General features: G+C 42.2%; 1 protein-coding gene across 1 annotated transcript in view; it reads right to left on the bottom strand.

The window, feature by feature from the left end:
* Positions 1–21,165, bottom strand: part of LOC121276858 (tumor necrosis factor alpha-induced protein 8) — a 125,314-nt gene extending 104,149 nt beyond the window's left edge. Inside the window, exon 1 of the mRNA XM_041185431.1 lies at positions 20,946–21,165. The gene's annotated coding sequence lies outside the window, so the exon portion shown is untranslated. The remainder of the gene's footprint in view (positions 1–20,945) is intronic.
* Positions 21,166–22,352: the final 1,187 nt, after the last annotated feature.

Raw genomic sequence — 22,352 nt, 5'->3', positions numbered from 1 at the left:
CCTTTGCTGCACCTGCTGGTTTCTAAAAAAATAATGCATACGAACAGCAATTTTACACTGTAGTGAATTTTAGAAAAGCAACAGTTCAGCATTTTAACCATACAATCTGAATGTAGAAACGGAAAAGTGACATTAAAAAATGATTAGGTTCTTCAGATAGTTTGTCACGCCTCCATCCATGTCAGAACTGAGGCTGAAGAGCTTGAAAAATGGTGCACAGGAGCCAATTCGGGATCCTCTCTTTCATTCCCATCTCCAGCAATTTTTGCCAGTGCAGGATAAGGGTGCAGATAGCAAGCCAGCACACTGCACTCCCGACCTTGCTGATTCCATTGCAGGGGGCGGGGGGGGGGGGGGGGGGGGGGGGGGGGGGGCGGTGGTGGCATTTCAGAGGAGTCGTGAATCATGGGGGGGGACCTAATTCTGGGGTTTTTATTCTTTCGTGGGACGTGGGCATCACTGGCAGGTCTTCAAAATGCTCATGAAATTTAAAAAAAAACAATCAAACATTCAACATACTCTTTGAAAAAAGATGCCTCTCTCATATTCTCAAAAAACCGTCAAATGAAGCCAATGAAACTCCCATTGAATAAACCTTTAATTCACTTAACGCCTCTGAATCTTGTCCAAATAAACACATAGGCTTTGAAACCCCACTACAAAGAATATAAAGTTATTACAAACACATAAAACTGTCAATCAAACAAAGTAGCAGCCCCTTTTGCAGCTATATAAACAATCCCCTCTTGGCTGAGTCCATTAGTCATGCTTGAAGCTCAGCCAAGCATTCATAATGAGGTCATCTGGCAAATCATATGTCTTGTCATATGATCAGCCTGCTTTTGGTGACATAATTTTGAATGTCAAATAGGTCCACGCCTGTCTGAAGCATGTCAGTTAAAATGGCATATGGCACATTTGCAGTGTGGATCCTGTGCATATGACACCACTTCAATTTTAGCCCCTGTACACTCACTATCGTTGGGAGTTAAAATAGGAGCTCTGGTATAAGACACTCACTGAAGAAACCTTCACTGCAGTCACTGTTTCACATTCCACACTACTCCACTTAAGTAATCTTAAACGTCAGATATGTAGTTGTACAGACAGGCTTTGCTCCACTGAAACCTGAATGCTAAATTTTACCAATAAGTTTCAAATTTTTGAATGCAGTCTAACAGTTATGGTTCTATGCAAGAGACCCATGAAATAACTCACAGGGGGAGAGAAATTCTAGAAGGAGGTAAGAATAATATGGGATGGGACAGGGTAAACTGTAATGCTCAAAATCTGAAGTAAAAACAGCAAATGATGTCAATCCTGCAAGTCTAGGAGCACTGGCAAAGAAAAAAAGGAAAGTTAGAGCCAGGGGCTCCCATAAAACTAGGGGAAAAGAAAAGAATGCCATAACTAACTAGTAAAAATGGAAAATGAGTAACTCCATTAGTTGGGGAGGGAGAACGGATTGGAATGCAATTTTATTTAGCACTGAAGAGCACCAGTACATAGCCACAAAAGCCTGCAATTCTTCTGCATGAAACAAAAGAAAATCATTGTAACTCTTTTGCCACACTTATCTGATATTTTCCAGTGCCCCGGCTATTATATGTAAACGTAAGTAGCACATGAACCCAAGACTTCAAACAAACCTGGAAGCTTTTGGTGCCCTTGGCCTGCAGTTTTGTTCCAAATAAACTGAAGCAGTAAGGAAGTGAAGTATTTAGGGCCCCAAAAGGGGCAGATACAGAAGCGTGAGGAGGCAGGACTTCACATGGCCAGCTAATGTTTTCTCTGGCCTCATCCAGTCTCCAGGCCATTTTTCCGGTACCGAGATGGGGGTGCATCCAGCTACCCCATGAGCAGCAGCTTATTAAACTAATTAGAAGCCTATTGTCAGGGGCTTCCAGGTCTCAGATCAGGGGCTCAGTGTTTCAGGAAGGCTTACAGCCCTTGGCAGCCTGGGTTCAGCCGTAGCTGCAAGGCCGCCCTCTGTAGGGGTGGAGGTTCTCCCACCCTGTGTGGGGTGTGGGTGGGGGGGTGGGGGTTGGGGGGGGGGGGGGGGGGGTGGGGGGGAGGTGGGATTCTCCCACCTGCACACTGGTGACCCAGTTGCAAAGGCCATTTGATTTCAAAATATTAGAGAGAGGGTGCCTGTATTTTGGGGTGCCCCCTCCCTCATTAACCTGTAAGGGCATCCTTCTGTGCTTTCAAGTTGGAGCGCCTCCTATCAAGGATGGTGTGCCAGCCTTCAGGTCATTAATTGGCCAATTCGGGGAAAACCACAGGTGAGTGACTGTTCCGCCCACAGTGCAAGCTCCCAACCCCAATGTGATCCTGCCAGTGGGGTACTGAAGCCCACAGGGAGAATACTGCCCAAGTCGTTTGTGAAATTTATCCTGAATTTTGCAACCCTATGGTGTTTCAACACACCTTCCCTTTCTTACCAGAGGTCAGATTTCACAAGGCCTCCGATGGGTGTATGATAACCATGTAACTGTTTAAAAGCATACCCCATATTTTTCTTCTTTTTCTGACTGGAATTGAAGTACAAGTTACCTCTTCTAGTATAGTTCATACCAAATCAGTTTAAATTATTCCGTTCTGACTTAATCCTCCACTAGCAATTAAGTTATGGAATTCAAATGTTCATAAGTGTCACATCTGAATTATAAGTAAAGGAACAGAAGCTAGATATCTTCATTTCTCTATTACAAACTCTATCAAACATAACAGCGATGAAAGCAAAATGCTATGGATGCTGGAGCTCTGAAATAAAAACAGAAACTGCTGGAAAAACTCAGCAGGTCTGGCAGTATCTGTGGAGAGAGAAACAGAGTTTACGTTTCGAGTCCAATATGACTGTTCCAATTCCAAAGAAGAGTAGTCTCAGCATGTTATAAGTGCTCATATGGTCCATTTATATATTAGCAAGGGGCTGAAACTGCAGCCTGCTTTGCCTCAAATTGAAAAATTAGCAAGTGTTGCTCTGCATAGGCATGTAGGCAGTTTGCAAATAGCTTGTTACTGCAAAATGCAATACAAGGTGCAACTGGCAGGATAACTCAGGGTTGCAAGCCAGACATGGGCTGCCCTCTCCCTCAGTTACTTGTATGACAGTCCTTCCAAAACTAAATATATACGCTGTGTAAATGCAGCCTTAAAAAACTGCCTGTATTTAGCATTTTAGTTGTACTGCTAAGCCCTTTACTGTATAAATTTTGCATCTGCTGCATCACATAATGCTTGTAATAAAGGCTGCAGAATTTCACCTTCTGTTTCCTTTGAGATATTGTGCTGTAGCAACACTGGTCACAAAATGAGATATAACTTAGAAAATTGAAGTCAGTTTACAGCTCCAAAGCTTAGGGTATATGATTGAGTAGTATTAAAATCAGTCAAAGAAAGAGTGTGTGTGATAAGAAAGAAAGAAAGAGAGGAAGAGAAACAGGGGGAATAGATAGATAGGGATTACATATATACAGCTGAAGAACAATTTTGATTACGATGTGAACTGAAAGTTTTCAAAAACTTTTCACAGCAACCCACTTCCTTTTTGACTGCCTGTTTAGCGCAGAATCACGTGTAACTGCAGCAGTTCCTGTTGGTTTCACACTTACAGCCATACATACCAATACCAGCTGCAACAAGGGACCAAATACAGCACACCTCTGATTTGCCCAGAGGAGTCATTTTAGATTTAGCAAATGTCAAAACTACGACATTGACAAACAAATATTGGCTGCTTGAAAGAAACCCAAAAAAAAGTTAAATTTACAAATATCACCCAATTTTACTGATTCCTTTTTCAAAATGAGGCAGTTCAGTGCAAAAAGTAATTCAATTTATTCCTAAAATGGTTCATCATAACCTGCACTACTAAGGAAACAAACCGGTAGTGGCAGGAAACAAAATGAATTTCCATTGAACACTGCTTTAAAAGTTGTTTTAAGAGTCCAACCGATACATAAAAAGGAAGTTAAGTGGCAGTGCAGGAAATGTAAAAAAAATCCCCCACAACAACTGCACTCTTACTGAGAAACCAGACCACATTACAAAAACGGTTAGTTCGTCAGTAGTGTTACTAAAAGTGCACACAAGGTTCCGTTCAAAAATTTTAGATGCAGTATTAGTGTAAAAGTCAATTTATTACAAGAAATAACTAACTTATTGAAGGATTAACATTGCAGAATCTCAATGTGAATTTTGAGGGGAAATACTTTTTGGAAAAATTGACTCTCACTATTTTGGTTTTATGGTTTTGTACTATTGAATTGTTGTGGTCATTAACAAATGTAAGTATGTTGCAAATAGCCAAGTGAGGAAAATTGCATTATGGACCAGAGAACAATTTCCTCAGATAGGAGGATCCAAATTAATGGGTTGTAATCTTAAAATGAGAGCTGGGCCATTTAAGAGTGAAATCAGGAAGCATTTAGTTTACATTAAAAAAGTGGAAACCTGGAACTTGCTTCCGCAGAAAGCTGGGTCAGTTGAAATCTTCAAGACTAAGAGTGAACTTTTTTTTAATATATTAGACAAGCATACCAAGGGATCTGGATCTGAAGTGGGTAAATAGAGTTGTAGTATAGATCAGGCGTGATCTAATTAAATGATAGAATAGACACAAGGAGCTGAATGGTCTATGCCTGATTCTATGTAGAAGGTCCCAGGATTCAGTCCCCATGTTGGATGAGTTAATTAATTTCTCTTACATCTTGAGCTAGGGGAGGGGAGGTGTGAAACAAAGTCAGCCAGAATTCCTGCTGCTCATCGCTATCGTTTATCAAGCAAGTATGTGTGTGTATAAATTTTAGATCATGATTTGCTATGATGTAATCAAGTGATTAAAATCTGTCAAATGCTATTTCTAGTGCCATAAGTGAAAATTGGTCACATGGGTGAAAGAACTGGGGGGAAAGCTGAATGAATAAAAGCTAAATTTTTGATTGTTAGGACAGCTCCTTTAAACTCCTGGTAGAGAATCCTAAAAATAAAAATTCAATCCATTCAGAGCAAACCAAAATTAAGAAAATGCTGGTTGTCCTAACTTCCTACAGTAGCATGGCAGCAACATAATGGTAGGATTAAATATTATTTAAGTAGAAAAAAATACCATGACATTATAGGAAACCTACTCCTGACTACTGGTTGTAGTGATCACGTGGATGAAAGAGTCAAACTATGGATTCCAAAATCAATTTGTATAAAATGTGCCAATTATGGCATCCCTCAGTGTACAATTTGTGCTGGGCTCCACTAATGCCTGAAAGAATGCTCAGCATTGATAAGCACTTAAAACAATAGGTTAATAAGCTGCACTCCTTAACTGCTCATCTCTCGCTTTAGCAACAGCATTTGCAATCTCAGTTTATTGCAATATCCCTGCTTTTTCGGTACATTCAATTAATGTAGCTATTTAAATCGCCAATTTACACTAGCACCTGTAAAAATTTGTGATCTCCTTTGCCTCTTTCCCAAAAACACAAACAGTTTGGAGACTGAATTCCCAGTTTTATTTCCAGCAGGTTTCACATTTAAAATATCAGTTACAAAAGGGGCTGTGGATAGGTTGTGGGTATGGTGTCTGATGGTGTAACAAAAAAAAAAAAGCAGAGGCAATTTGACTCCCAGGGCCAAATGTTCACGGGGACAGAAGGGGGTCTCTGACTTAGCCAAAATGGTGCCAGAACCCTGACTCTGAAGTCCCACACCCCTGAACTTGATACCCACTATTTTTTCTGGGGAGAGTGAGGAATGGGGGGAGGCTCACGGTCTGCATGTCCGTGGTTCACGGTGGCAGCTATACATGTATAAGTACAAATGGCTTCAGACAGGTGCAGTTTTCATTAGTGGGATGCGCAAAACACAACCCCTGTGTTTCAGACATTTGAGCAAAAGGTCTTAAGCTGCTGGAGCCATTTGGAGAGGTAGGCTACCCTTTTGGAGAGGTAAGGGACCCTTTGGGAGAGATCCAGGTACCCCTTTGGGATAGGTAAGATGCCCTTTGGGGGAGGTCAAGTACTCTTATGGAGAGGTAAAGTGGCCTTTGGAATTGTTAAAATTAGACACGAATGTGAGGAAGAGTGGATGAACTCAGTGGAACTGTCAAGCTGTCAAACAGTTTATATCCCCAAGCCCTTTAGTATTTTAAAAAAGCAGCCTGCTATGGCTGCTTGCAATTTCTCTATGTTTGTTGGTATAAACATGAGGGCTGTTATTATAACATTCGCGCTGCATGTCTAGTTCCACAACCTATCATTATCGCTGTGTGGGTTCTGTAAATTCACAGTTTGATTGACTGCTCTAAGTGGTAATAAAGGCCTGGGTTTTCATGGAGTTGGGGGGACTCCATGAAGGGGTGAAAATGGCAGCCAGGACCCAATTCCAGGATTCTCAACCCCATTCCTAGGGTTTCCAATTTTCAGGAGTGCCTTTTAAGGATGCGGGCTGGTTCAGGTTGTGAGCCTGCACCCTGAACTTCTGACCTGGCAGCTCCATTGCAGAGATAGGCATGCCCTTGTCCTCTGCAATTTTCAAGGAGTCAGGCCAGCTTTTCAAAGAGTTGTGTTTCACAGCACCTCAGAGATGTCACAGTCTGGATGAGGAAACCTTTTGAAAGGTAAGTTCGTACTCCGATGCCAAACTTGCTCCCACACACCCCATATTTTCTCTTATATCCGCCATGACAAGCTATGGCACCTCCATGCCCACTGACCCACTATACACTGTATAGAACCAATGAAATATTGTGACAAAAGGATGTATAAAAGAGCTATTTTTTTAAAAAGTCATTCATTTATTACTTTCCACTTTCTTTAAAAAAAACTCCTTTTACTACAAGACAATAAAAGTATCAACAAGTATCCAGACCCTTTAAAATATCAATAGCAGAAACTGTAAGCACCTGAAACACCTTTACCTTGTGTAAATAAATAGTGATTGACAGAAGAGATCAAAGAGCCAGAGCTGTCAATCAAGCAATGTTTCCCCCCCCCTCCCACCCCCGCCACCGGGGCTCAGCTGTTTCATTATGCATTCTTGGCTGTCAGCCCAGACATCCATTAGGCTGTTGAACAGCTAAAGTAGCAGATTTCAATAAAAACACACTGTTTATCACTTACATTGAGTAGGAGAAATGCTCTCTGAAACCCTGAATGGATATAGTATCCTGCTGAGAGCCTTTGTCTCAGTCCTCCTCCTCCTCCTTCTCTCTCTTCCAGAAGCTTGTCCTCTGTCTCATCTCTACTCAGATTCCTTGTCATGATGCAGGTCAAGGGAGAGGTAACCTACTGCACCCAGAGGTCTGGGAGAAAATGGCCTGAGCAGAATTTTTGAAATCAGCATCAACTCCTTCACCAAATGCCACTTTGTAGACCTCAGTAACTTTAAGTAACAGTACAAACCGCCAACCACTTCTACTAACTCAGCAGTAGCCAATATAATCAATCAGCAACTAATCTGAAAGTAGTTGATAACCCCAGGGGTGGGGTGGCAGGGATTGACAACAAGGGCAGCGGAAAATGGCTCTCAGTGAGTCTCCCTGTTCCCAATGTCCAGTCCCTTGATCAGGGCTGTGCAAGGTTTAAGAGTGTGTTAGATGGTGTGTTCAAGTGAAAAATGGCATCACTGGTGTCAAATCAGTGTTATATGCTGACTGACACCGTGATTTGCCTACTCTGCATACTTCAGCCACATGCTCCCAGTGCCAATGCTAATGACCTATCCAAAACTGAATCTAGCATGACCTGCACAGAAAATGCACATGTATGATACAAACTTATTTTAGCACTGAAACAACACCGATAGCACCAAAAGCACTGGAACGGCACAACCAACTCTAGCAGCACATAAGCCTTGTCTATAAGCATACTCCCTATGAGAGGTACAGGGCGGAATCTTGTTGAGGAAATGAGGGTCTGATCTCTGCCTGGACAACCAGTGAGAGAACCACACTGCCTCTTTTCTGAAAGGCCTGCCAAACCACACGCCAATCAGGCAGTGGCGAGGCCAGTGGTGGGCCTTACCCTGGAATCAAGGCCCGAGGTGCAGCAGTCTCACCTACTGAGAATTGCCAGCCAATCAGAGGTTGGCAGCTCTTGTGCTCAGCAACACCACAGGCAATGGCTACTGCCTTTGGAGAGGCACTGGCTGCTGCTGGAAGGACAGGCCCCAGAGTCCCACGATCGTGGACCGACCCAAGCCACAGGTAAGTAATATGGAGGATGGAGGAGGTTCGCAGGGGGAGGGGGAGGGGGCACTGGGAGGATTGACGACAAGGGCAGGGGGTGATGGCTCTCAGTGAGCCACCCTGTTCCCGATGTCCAGCCACTTGTTCAGGCACTCAGTGCCTTTGATAAAGGGCCCCTTCACCACCAATTCCCCCCCGTCCCCATCCCTGGAGGTGACAAGCTGGCACAGTTTTATCTGTCGTGCACACTGCACATTGACATGCCCACCTGTAGCTGGGTTTAATAACAGCAGCAGCTGGATGAGGCCCTTAAGCTGTCAAAAATTGGCCACTGAAGTGTCTCAACTGGCGGTGGGCGGAACAATCAACCATGGGCATTCCCACCCAGACCTTAATTCTGGCAGAGGTAGGAAGGCAGCGGGGTTCCGGTACGGCACCATCCCACCTAAGTAAATGCCTCCTTCAAGCTCACCATCAGCGAAAGCACAAGATTCCAGACACACTTTCTTTTGTCACACTGCTGACTTGTGCAGTTTTACTTGGAGACAATCAGCATTGAGCAGGAGGGTAAAAACATCTGCCCTTCACCACCCCAAAACAGATCAAATACCAGTTACTTTCATCAATCAATATATAATTAATGCTCCTGAATGAATAAAGCACCAATAACACAGTTTAATTTAATATCCTGCCAATCTACACAAAAGCCCTATGGACTACTTTATCCGGAATAATAAATAACAGACTACATTGTAGAAAACCAAATCAATACAGCCAACAACAAAATCGCAGAGAGATTTCAGTTCAAATTTCTGGGGGCATACATTTTGATTTTTGTACACAAATTCACTTTCACATCCAATTTTTTAAACTAAACTTTCACATCTCAAAAGGAAACACTAAACTGTAATTCAATGCACTGATTGAGAATCTACATGTTTTATATCTGTCACACAGTGAACAGAACCCCATTTGGACATTCATTTCAAAGACCAAGAGCTTGAGGAGGTTTGTAATGGTGGCACATGGCCATACCACGATCAACAATTTAAGTGGATTGCACAAACATAAAAGTCACATTACAACTCTCACTATAATCCTACTGTGTATCCATGCTATTAATACTAACAGAGAGTATGTGGGATCAAAGGGTGTTCAAGATGAATCAAAACAGAGGAAAGGCTCATCCAAACACATACACGTGTCTATGAATGAGGCTTTTGTAGTAACTTCCAACATTGGAAACTAAAGGTTTTTATAACTCCACGTTAGCAGACTCTGCTATTGTAGAAAATCACATGGACATTTTTTGCATTTTTATCAGAAACTTAACACAAGACACTTCAGTAATTATGTAAAAACAAAATACTGCAGATGCTGGAAATCTGAAACAAAAAATAGAAAATGCTGGAAAAACTCAGCAGGTTTAGCAGCTCCGAAGAAGAGTCATATGGACTTGAAACGTTAACTCTGTTTCTCTCTCACAGATGCTGTCAGACCTGCTGAGTTTTTCCAGCATTTTCTGTTTTTGTTTCATGAAACTATCATCGATTGTTGTAAAAATCCATCTGGTTCACTTATGCCCTTTCAGGAAGGAAATCTGCCATCCTTACCCAGTCTGGCCTACATATGACTCCAGACCCACAGCAACATGGTTGACTCTTAACTGCCCTCTGAAATGGCCTAGCAAGCAAGATTAGTTTGGGAATTTGTTAAAAGTTATGATCGTAGTAAATATAATCACACAGCTTTACCAATTGCATTGGTCATAACAATTAGCAATGTGGAAAAGGTTAGTGGTAAGCCAGAGGATTGGGAAAGCTTTAAAAACCAATAGAAGATGACCAAAAAATAATGAAGAAGGAGAAAATAAACTTTGAGGGTAAACTAGCAGGTAACATAAAAACAGGCAGTAAGATCTTTAGATATCTATAAAGGAAGAGAGAGGCCAAAGTCAATGTGGGCCTCTTAGAGAATGAGGCTGGGAAAATAATAGGGAACCAGGAAATGGCAAATGAGTTGAATAAATACTTTGCTTGAGTCTTCACGGTGGAAGACACTAATAGTGTTCCAAAAATACTAAATAATCACGGGGCAAAAAGGGGGAGAGGAAATAGATACAATAACTATCACTAGAGAAAAAGTACTAGGGAAGCTAATGGGGCCAAAGGCCGATAAGTCCCCTGGACTGATAGGTTGCATCTGAGGATATTAAAGGAAATAGTTGCAGAGATAGTGGATGCACTGGTATTAATCTTCCAAGACTCCTTAGATTCTGGAGAAGTACCAGAGGATTGGAAAACTACAATGTAACGCCCTTATTCAAAAAGGGAGGGAGACAAAAAAAACAGGTAACTATAGGCCAATTAACTTAACATCTGTCATTGGGAAAATGTTGGAGTCTATTATAAAGGATGTAATAGCAGAGCATTTAGAAATACATAATCTAATCAAGCAGAGTTGGCATGGCTTCATGAAGGGGAAATCATGCCTGGCAAATTTATTTGAATTCTTTGAGGAGGTAACAAGCAGGATAGATAAAGGGGAACTAGTAGATGTAATATATTTGGATTTCCAAAAGATGCTTGATAAGGTACCACACATAAGGCTACTTAATAAGATAAGAGCCCATGGTGTTGGGGGTGGTATATTAGCATGGATAGAGCATTGGCTAACTAGTAGATGACAAGGAGTTGGGATACGGCGGGGGGGGGGGGGGGGGGGGGGGGGGGGGGGGTGCATTTTCAGGATGGCAACCTGTAACTAGAGTGCCACAGGGATCAGTGCTGGGGCCACAATTATTTACAATAATAATTAATGATTGGATGAGGGAAATGAATGTACTATCACCAAATTTGTGGATGACACAAAAATAGGTGGGAAGGCAAGTGATGAGGATGACACAAAGAATATACAGGGGGATATAGACAGGTTAAGTGAGTGGGCAAAAATGTGGCAGGTAGAATATAATGTAGGAAAATATGAGGTTATGCACTTTGGCAGGAGGAATAGAGGAGCTGAATATTATTTAAATGGAGAAAGGCTGAAGAAAGGCAGCACATAGGGATTTGGGGGTCCTTGTGCATGAATCCCAAAAAGCTAGCATACAAGTTCAGCAGGTAATAGGGAAGGCAAACGGAATGTCGGTCTTTATTTCAAAGGGAATGGAGTACAAAAATAGGGAAGTCTTGCTAAAACTATAGAAGTCACTAGTTAGACCACAGCTAGAATACTGTGAACAATTTTGGTCCCTTTATCTAAGGGGAGATATACTGGAATTGGAGGCAGTCCAGAGAAGATTCATTAGGTTGATCCTAGGGATGGAGGGATTTTCTTATGAGGAGAGGTTGAGTTGGTTGGGCCTGTACTCATTGGAGTTTAGAAGAATGAGAGGTGACCATATAGGCAAGAATTTTCCCGTTGGCGAGCGGGGGCAGGGCCTGCTCGCCAACGCGGGATGATGTCGGGCGGAACTCCCGAAGTCACTCCACATCATCTCCATTTTCAGGTCGGCGGGGGTGCAGCCGGATCAGCTGACCTGTCAATGGCCTATTGAGGCCATTCAAAAAACAATTAAAGCAATTAATGGACCTGCCCATCCAACCTTAAGGCTGGTGGGCAGGTCAGGAGCACTGGCGGCCATCTGAAAAAGCATGAAACCTCATCCACAGGCAGGATGAGGTTTCATGACTGAAATAAAAAATTAAGATTAACTTTTACTTAAAGTTATGTGCATGTCCCAACTCATGTGACAAGGTAGACGCTGAGAGATTGTTTCCCCTTGTGGGAGAGTCTAGGACCAGGGGGCATAATCTCAGAGTAAGGGGCCACCCATTATGACAGAAATGAGGAGGAATTTCTTCTCTCAGGGGGTAGTTAATCTGTGGAATTCTTTACCGCAGAGGGCTGTAGAGGCTGGGTCATTAGATATATTCAAGACTGAGTTAGACGGATTTTTAATCAGTGAAGGAATCAAGGGTTATGGGGAAAAGGCAGGAAAGCGGAGTTGAGGATTATCAGATCAGCCATGACCTCATTGAATGGCAGAGCAGACTCGAGGGACCGAATGGCCTACTTCTGCTCCTACGTCTTATGGTCTAAGCCACTCAGTTCATGTGAAATTAGGGATGGGCACCTAATGCTGGCCTTGCCAATGACACCCAAATCCCATGAATAATAAAAACGCAAGATAGAACAAAACTATTTCCTCTGCTCAGAGAGTCCAGACTTTAAAGCTAGGGCTGGGCAGTTCAGAAATGATGTCAGGAAACATTTCTTTACACAAAGGGTAGTGGAAATTGGGATCCGTCTTCCCAACACACTGCTGAGGCTATGTCAGTTGCAAGTTTCAAAACTGAGATTGATAGATTTTTGTGTGGCACAGGTATAAAGAGCTATCAGACCAAGGAAGGTATCTGGAGTTCAGATACAGATCAGCCATGATTTAATTGAATAGCAAAACTGGTCTGAGGGACCAAATGCCTGCCCTTATGATTGGGCCTCATTTAAATTCCATTGACAGATGGTCCAAGGTACATTTTGGGGAGGGATATTCTTGGTGGGTGTGGAGGTGATCACTAAGGGGGGGCTATGAAGAGTCATAATGCATTGGAGGATGACCTTTTGTGTGGCTGGGAGCAATATTATTGATCCTCCTGACACTACAAAATTAAACTTTAGAAGCCATTTGCTTTAAGGATTGCTGGCTGAGCTGATCTATGCCAAGTACCAATGAACAGAGCATACATGATGCATGATCGGCCATTCATTCTTCAAACCTGCAATGAGATCGTTTTGACATTTTGCAGGATGTCAGATCTAGTAGTAGTGGAGTAATAGGACATCACAGCCTTGTAGGTAAACAGGTCATGAGAGAAAAGAATTCAAATTGCCCATTCCAAACCATCAAACCTCCCACCGTGTTCGCATCCTTCCGCCACCTGCCCCAATATATCAAAGGTCTCTTTTACGATAGCGGCCCTGCCAATTTCCCGATCGTCAGCCTATTCTTGTGTAAAAGCTATGGATTGAAAACTATCCTTTGGAAGTGTGTCATTTTCCTGATACGCATTCCTGATGTGGAAGACAAATATGAGTGCAGATGTGAAAACCATTAGTAATATTAGCAAGGTTGCTGACTTGTATGTTCATGGGGACGGAAGTGGACTTCAGCTTAATCAAAATAGCACCAGAGCCCCACCTCTGGAAGTCCCTCCCCAATATCCGGCACTCACTATTTTCGCCGGGGTGGGGTGGGAGGCAACAAGGCTAGGTTGTAGTTTGCACATCCATGGTTCATGGAGGCAGCTGCACATGTAAAAATACAATTTTCATTAGTGGGATGTGCAAAATGCGACTCCCAAGCTTGAGACATTTGAGCAAAAGGCCTAAAGCTGCTGGAGTCATTTGGAGAGATAGGGTACCCTTTTGGAGAGGTAAGGGATCCTTTTAGATAGGTCCAAGAACTCCTTTGGGAGGGGTAAGGTGCCCTTTGAGAGAGATGTAAAATGTCCTTTGGGAGAGGTGAAGTGCACTTTAGGATTGTTAAAATTAGGCACAAATGTGCATAAAAAGCCTCATTGGAACTGTCAAGTATTTAAATCCACAAGCCCTTTAATACTTATTTAAAAGTCAATCTGCTGTGGCTGCTTGCAATTTTATTTTGTCTGTTGACATAGGCCTGGGGGTTATCATTATAGGATTAGTGCTGTATGACTGATTCCATAACCTATTATTATCACAGTGGGAGGCCCGTATGTTCACAGTTTGAGTGACAGCTCTAAGTAGTTATAAAGTTTTAATCTGGGGCTATGAATAGAAATGCTTGTTTTTATAAAGGATTAAGTACTGATTGAAATGTTTGTTTTCATAAGGGATTTAAGTAATTGAAGGAATTTAAAAGTATTGAATGGGTTTTTATCAATGAGAGTTTTTTTTTAAAAAAGTGTAGTCATCAATAGACATTTCGAACCTTATTTTATTTCTGCACCGGTTCTGAAGTCTGCCCATGGTGGATACTGTATAAATTAGCATGAAGGGAAAACAGCAGTGGGGGGTGGGGTGAAGTAGTCACATAAAATTACAGAATCTTAATAGCACAGAAGGTGGTCAATCGGCCCATCGTGTCTGCAATGGCTCTCCAAATGAGCTTTATGACCTAGTGCCATTGTCGTGCCTTTTCCTCGTACCCGTGCAGCTTGTTTCTATTCGAATAAACATCTAATACCCTCTTAAATACCTTGATTGAACCTGCCTCCACCCCACTTCCAAGCAGTGTATTCCAGATCCAAACCACTAGTTGTGTGAAAACAAATTCTCATGTTACATTTGCTTCTTTTGAAAATCACTTTAAATCTGTGCCCTATCGTTCTTGATCATTTTATGAGTGGGAACTTCTCCTTATCTACTCTGTCCAGCCCCCTCATGAATTTGAAAACTTCTATTAAGTCTCCTCTCAGCCTTCCCTTCTCCAAGCAAAACAATCCCATCTTCTCCAATCTATCCTCATGGCTGAAGTTTTTCATCCCTGGGACAATCTTTGTAAACCTCTTCTGCACTCTGTCCAATGTGTTCACATCATTCCTAAAATATGGTGCACAGAACTGTACACGATATTCCAGCTGAGGTCTAACAAGGGTCATAAATTAACTCATAAATAAATAAGTTGGTACTAAGTTGGAATAAAGGGCCATAGGGATGAGTGGGCGTCATGGGTTGGCATGATTGGCACTAAGTGGGCATAGGGGCTATATGGGGTGATTAGGCTGACATAGGTTGGCATGGAGGGTATGAGGGGCCATGGGATGGATGGAGGACATGAGGTAGCATGAGTTGGCACAGATGGGGCATAGGGAGTTGTGGGGGATGAGGGGGTATGAGGGGTGAGACTAGAGGCTGTTCTATTGCTTTCTTTACAGCTGTGTCCCAGAGCACCAGGGTGGGCCTTTTAAACAGCCTGCCTCAGCACTCCACAGCCCCTATGGCTACCTCTACACCCTCCTGCGGGTGCAGCAAGCCAACTCCATTCCTACTCCCCCAGAACGAAAATCTGACAGTCCCAAGCAGAGTTTGTGGAATTGGGAATTTTGGCCCATGCAGTCTCTTATAAACAAACATTTCTATCAATAAACAAAAATTACCTCATTGATTCTCATATGTGCATTTTTACATTTTCTAGGTTTTAATAAATAGCGCAGGCTCCAAACAACATTTTAAACGAGGCTTTTTTGAACTGCATTTTCAACGGCAATAAACAGCATTAAATCCTCTAAAAATACTATTTTTTTCCTTTTCTCATCATCAAACAAACCACAATTACAGGTGTTTCTGTTCACTGTGCTGCTGTTTATACATGGCGCATTAAATTAATTTAAATAAATATTAAACTTGGCTGAACTAAAAGCTTTGATGACTCAAATTCTACTTTATTTAAAAGGTCTTTTGGAAAACCACAAAATCTTCAATGCTTGCACTGTTGCTTTAGCTAATGTTGATTTGTATTTGGGGAAATTTTGTAAAATGCACATGCCCAGAAAGCATAGAAGTGATCATAACCTTCAGCAGTTTGACATAAAAATGCCAAGAGTTTCTGAGACAGGCTAAAATCTTAAAAGTAAAAATTTAAAGTAGGCTTTAAAAGATATAAAATGCAATTCAATAAGTAAATTAAAATTATGTTAATTGAAACTGAGTTTCTTTTTCGAAAAAATGTCATGGGGTGTTTATATATTTTTCAAAAATTATTCATTACGTTCACTTCCTACCAATTTTCCCCTTTATAAATTCCTATGTGCATATTTATAATGAGAACTGGTGAGACAGTATAAGTATAAAGTAAATATAGAAATTTGTAAAGGAAATTAAAGATAAAATATACTACTTTAAAATGGGAACTGATTTACATCTGCCTATCTCGGTCCCATTATCTCTGCTCTCCAACCCTGCTTCTATATTTGCTATTGATTTTCTTTGTGCAAAGTCATAGGAGATTGGCTCAATAGAAATAGGACTTTTTTTAAAAAAAGCTTGGAATGGAAAAAAGCTGTTCATGCCATTAATTTTCTGAGGAAAGGCTTTGGAGAGTTTCTACCCTTCCAAACTTCCTCAAAGCTAAATCCTTTATATCCAAGATTATTTAATCGTGGGTACCTTCCTTTCCTCACTCCCTATAGATCAGGAGATGTTCCATAAAGCATATTATCCTGGCATATTTGTATCTATCTTTATAATGCTCAATCCTATACATAAATATCAACTAAATATTTACAAGGTGTAAATCAATGCATGTCTTAACTGTTTCAATGGGAGTCAATACCACCTATCAAAACTTCCTCGGGTGGTGGCGAGGGAGTGCTTTTGCTTTAAATCTTGCTTAGTATATGTTAATTTTATTGTCAGATTCTCCAGCTTTCTTATCTGCAGTCTAAGTTACTAAACTGCTCTACAGAATTTATTCATCTCGGTTCAACCCTAACAGTTAAGAGAATTTTTCTTTATTCATTCATGGGATGTAGGACGCATAATTGTGGGAGAATGGATTAGAGGGGTATGGGGCGAGGACGTGAAGAAATAGTTACAGCAGGAAGACATATAAACACCAGCATAGCCTATGGGACCTAATGACCTGTCTCCATGCTACATTTTATGTCATTCTATGTACTTTTCCACATCTCTGAACCCCAGGTTGTGAAATCACCATTCCTATTTTTGCTTGAAACCTTTCAAATCTATCAATCAATCTCCCTCTAGCTGCTTGTACTAACAACAGATAGTGGCACTAACATTTTGAAAAACTAAACGAAAAATATGATCAAAGGTGAAATTTAAAATAATTACAGGAAATTTGACAAATATTAAATACACTTGTGGTAATTTAAACAGCAGCAGCCAAAATTAAACAAGAGGACAAATGTACTATAGCATCACATTTGAAATATCAGAATCTGAAAATGACCTGGTAAAACTTGTATCATGTATAAAAGATTTTATAAAAGACAGGATGTTGGGGTTTCCCACCCCGTCACCCAAAGAGTCAGGGGGGAGGTCAGCTGCCCGGCAGCCATTTTGGAGGGGAGACTTCTGCCTCTCACTCAGGAGGAATCTGGTTGTCCGGCAACTCTCTAGACTCAGCAGCACCACTGGCAGCATTGGTCATTCCCCAGATTCTAGGTGCCAGACCCCACAGGGGGCCAGGTAGGTGCGATGGGACAGGAGAAGTGGCCCAGGGAGTGAAGGCATAGAGCAGCGGAAGGGATCATGATCGCAAGGCCCGGTGGGAAGGGAGAACTCTGGCGGCAGACCATGGAGGGGAGGGGGGAAGAGGATGCCCAATGTGGAAAGGGGCCAGTGATGGAAGCACTCCCCACCCCACTCCCTTCTCCCCACCCCACACGACACCTGCCCACTTTCCCATCCAGAGCCTGATAAGGGAGATCTGCTGGGCTTCTCCCCATCCCAGAATTCTTCCAAAAAACAAAAAACTGCGGATGCTGGAAATCCAAAACAAAAACAGAATTACCTGGAAAAACTCAGCAGGTCTGGCAGCATCGGCGGAGAAGAAAAGAGTTGACGTTTCGAGTCCTCGTGACCCTTCGACAGAGTCTGAAACATATCCACAGATGCAGACTGATGTGCTGAGTGTTTCCAGTGTTTTCTATATCTATTTCAAATTTCCCCTCTCCACAGTTTCTCCCCTTTCTGGTTAACCCACTTTTAACATAGAAAAATGCACAAGACACTTAACAGAGCAACAGGAATAAAATAAATAAAATGGATAAAAGCAAGAAAAGAATGAGGAACATGCCATGGCGCATAGTTAGCAGAGATGACTCCAAACTTATTGAAAAAATTGCAACTTTTAAAATCTTGTTAAAATGAAAGGGAAGTGGAGAGGTGGAGGATTTAATGGAGGAAATCTCAGAGAGTAGAGGCAGAGTGGTTGAAGGCTCTATCACCAATGAAGCAAAGATCAAGGGTAACAGTAATGCAGTAAAAGCCTGGACAAAGGATTGGAGTTGTTGGGGATTTGGGAATACAAAGGAGAAGGTTGTAGAGACATATAGTGGGCAAAACATGGAGAGATTTGAAGAAGAAGATGAGAATTTTAAAGTAAGTATGTTGTGGGACTAGGGGCCAATGGAGGTCAGCTAGAACAGAAGTGATAGGTCATTGGATCTTACTGTGGGTCAGGGTAGGCAGAACTCAGTTTAAAACAAGTTGGAGATTATGGAAGAAAGAGGCTGGCAAGGAGAACATTGGACTCACTTGAAAACTGAGTCTAGAGATGTCAAAACTGTAGATAAGGGTTACAATATTTTAGTGGGAGGGGGGCGTGGCGTGGGAAGACTGAGGAAGACACTAGAGGTAGCCAATATTGTAGAGGAAGAAGAAAGCAATCTCAGGTAAGGGGTGGGATGAGAGATTTGAATGACTCGGGGGTCAAGCAGAATGTCAAAGTTTTGCATGGTCTATTTAAGAAAGTGGCCGAGGGACAGGGTTTGAGATAGTGGAAGTTTTGTCAGGGGCCTAAATAGATAGCTTTAGTCTTCCTGATGAAGTCAGCAAACAGTCTGACAACACAAAGGTAGTCTCAAAAGTTGGGTACTGTCGCTTACTTGGAATCTGTACTTCTATTACTTTATTATTGGAAGCATCACCACATCTACCTCTATCATTGGAAATTTTTACAGGTGGATGAAAAAGTCTATGCCTAGGTTTAAAACACACTCGACACAGATTAAAAACACACATTAAATTCTCCATCAGTCTAGAATAAAAAATGGAGCAATTAGCTGGATCTCTTATGTAACCTGTGCACTGTGGGGTTGGTTAGCTCGGTTGACTAGATGGCTGGTAGTTCAGAATAACTTCAACAGCACACATTCGGTTCCCTTTCTGGCTAAAGCAGACTTGACCTGACTCCTCGCCCTGCCCCTGAAGGTAATGGCAAGCTACCACTGACAAAAACTGCCAAGAAAATGACAATGAATCTGAGCAGCGACAATGAAATCCTGTCCAAGGAAGTATCAGTACAATGGAGAAGTTTCAGCAATACCAAAACAAAAGTTAGGATCGACAGCAATTAATAAATATGAAGGAACAGATTTTTGAACGTCCAATTAAGGCAAAATTCAAAGCTGTTGTCTACAGTAAACTAGTATTGCGCATCTTTCTAGGCATTGTGATGACATGAATCAGAAATATCACTTAATAGTCTAAAACCATTTCTTTGTTCAACAAATGTTACCCATTCGTGCAAACCACTTAGTTTATTTAGGAAAACTGGTCTAATCTACCGATAAAACAATCAATAATTTTACTTTGTTTCCAATCACAACCTCTTCAGGAAGTAAGAGCAAAAAGCCAGGATTATCAAAGCTTCACGTCAACATGATGTGGCATGGCTAGGGTATGTGAGTTTCAAACAAATATGACAGAAAATCAGGAAGTCTAGCCAGAGATTCAGATTGTTGACCCGAAACCTCCGATCAGAGTCAGGACACCTGTGTCCAACACTGATCAGAAAGAAAACCTCCCACTCACCTGGATATGTTGCAAATACTTCGACTTCCAATCGACAATGCAAAAGAATTCCCTCAGCGCAGGAATCCTCGTAGAGAGCAGGGAAGAGAACGAGCATAGAGAATGAGCACGAGAATGCCCTTTTATGGCACCAGCTGCCATGCGATATGTTTAAATGTATAGTGCTAATGTTAGTGAATGGGTGATGGATGAATGCTCATGAACGTGTGAATGGATGAACGTGAATGGGCAGAGTGGGAGAGGTAAGCAGATAAGCAATAGGGTGGCAAGTGGGTGAAATGGTAGAATGGCAGGTGGCAGCTATTTCTTTTTAATCTTTCAGAGTATGTGAACATTGCTGGCTAAGCCAGTATTTATTGCCCATTTCCCATTGCCCTTGAGGTGATAAGGTGGCAGGGTGGTGAGGGGGCAAGGTGGCTGGTGATTGGTAAAAGAATCAATGGTGACTTGAGGAATAAGTTATTTTACATAACTGGAATGCACTGCCTGAGAATGCGGTGGAGGCAAATTCAGCTGTAGTTTTAAAAAGGCATTTGGATACTTATCTGAAGAGAAAAACATTTGCAGGGCTGGGGAAAAGGAGTGGGCCCAGCTGAGAAGCCCTAATGGAGAGCCGGCATAGCCACGATGGGCCGAACGGCGTCCTTCTGTACGGTAGCCATTTCATGGTTCAGTGATTGTGTGGATTGACTATAGAATCTAACAGCGGTTAACTATGTGACAAGGCGTTTTTCTCATTAATTGGCTATTTCCTCCGTGCAAATACAGGTACTTAATATCGCACGGTGGGGGGGGGGGGTGTGGAGATATTGATTTTTGGGGGTTTCCAGACGCGATGATTACAAGGAACTGTTCCCCGGCTTGAATTTCGGAACTAGACTGGCTCCCAAATCATTTTTTCCCAGTATTTGTGAACAGCCTGTTGGACGAGATCAATGTAACTCATAATTAGCCGCAGATAGTCCCTAGAGGTGTCTGGCTTGATGTTGATGGCGAAATCGAACGGTGCAGCTTTAAATGTATAAGTTTAAACATAATCACTTCTGGCAGCAGATACTGCATTGCAAAGTTGCCAGTGTTTTATCTGGAGGGGGAGGGAGGGAGGGAGGAGAGGGGAGGTGGGGGGGGGGGGGGGGGTCTGGAACTCACTAATTAGTTTGCAGATTGTTGTTCCACGTCCTGACTGTAAAAGCAGCAAAAGTTTGCAGTCCAATACCTGTCGTCTGTGCTCCTTTAACACTGAAATGCAGGGTTCGCTGCTGACTCGCCGAGGCCCCAGAGACTCCTCGCCCGTGCCCCCCGGAGTCTGGGCTCCCAGCTCAGCATCCAGCAGCCGCTCCACTCAAAGCGACCAGCAGCTTGCATTAACAGTACATTAACCACGGGGATGGAGAGAGGGAATGACACAAGAACATTTTACACTGAAGTCCTGCATTTGCTAACCTGTAATTCAGACATACGAAAGAGTAAACTTACCCCCCCCACCCCACCTCCACCTCCACCGCCACCGGGTCACCGCTCAGGCACCAGGCGTCTCTTCAGCGACCACCCCCCTCCCCTAACTGCAAACACCCATTTACAGCAAACCACAAAAACTCCTGTCACTCGAGAAGTTTTGACAGCGGAAATTCAACAGCGAGAGCTCAGTGATAACAGAACCAGCCAATCGGCGCTGGTAACTTGGAGTTTAACGAGCGACGAACCAATTGCGTTATAGAGGCGGGGATTCCTCTGGCCAATCAGCAGACGGCATTGGACCGGAGAGTCGTTCCTCGTTTCGTCTCTCTCTGAACCGAGTCCGCAGTTAAATGGTTGGAACTGTCTCCTTTCTGAAGGTTGGGGCTCTTTCCTTACTTTGCACAAGGTACAGGTGCTAAATCATGGAAAACGTGAACGGTGTTGCACAAACTGATTTAGGTCAAAAAAATAATCATTTGGAAAAATAGCCGGATCTGCAGAGATTTCCAGCGTCCGCAGTATTTTACTTTTATCCGCAAAGAAGATATCTGTTTGAAATCGAGGAAAATCAAACAGTTGTGGAAATAGAACATAAACAATAAAGAAGAAGAGATAATTTGGGACAACCAATAAACTAACAATGCATTGTAGACTGACTGTTATGCCCTGTTAGTGCAAAACTCCATATTTACCATAACTAAAATACCCACAGAACACTGATATTTCGAGTGTTAATGGGATGATGTCATTATTAAAGAGATTTGCAAGACTTCACGGCTCATTTTAGGCACACAAATCGTTAAAACACACACACACAGATCCTAGGTTTTATAAATAACGACTTAAAAACATCTATTTCCTAAGCCACTGTTAGAATACTTCAGCAAATTTTGGGCACTATAATTTAAGAAGGATGTCAAGACCACTGAGAAGATATAGAAGAGCTCTACTAAGATGATAACAGGGGTGAGGAATCATTACAAACTGGGATTGTTTTCACCAGAACAGAGGTGAAGACAAATTTTAAATGTGTTCCAAGTTCTGAAGGATTTGATAAGATAAAGGAGAGAAATTATTTCTGCTGATTGGTAAATCAGTAACTACAAAACATTCATTTAAGAATTTTAGCAAAATATGAAGGGAAAGGCTAGGAGATTATTTAACT

This window comes from Carcharodon carcharias, chromosome 4 (genome assembly GCF_017639515.1).
Source record: "Carcharodon carcharias isolate sCarCar2 chromosome 4, sCarCar2.pri, whole genome shotgun sequence".
Taxonomy (NCBI): domain Eukaryota; kingdom Metazoa; phylum Chordata; class Chondrichthyes; order Lamniformes; family Lamnidae; genus Carcharodon; species Carcharodon carcharias.
This window is presented reverse-complemented; position numbering and strand designations above follow the sequence as displayed.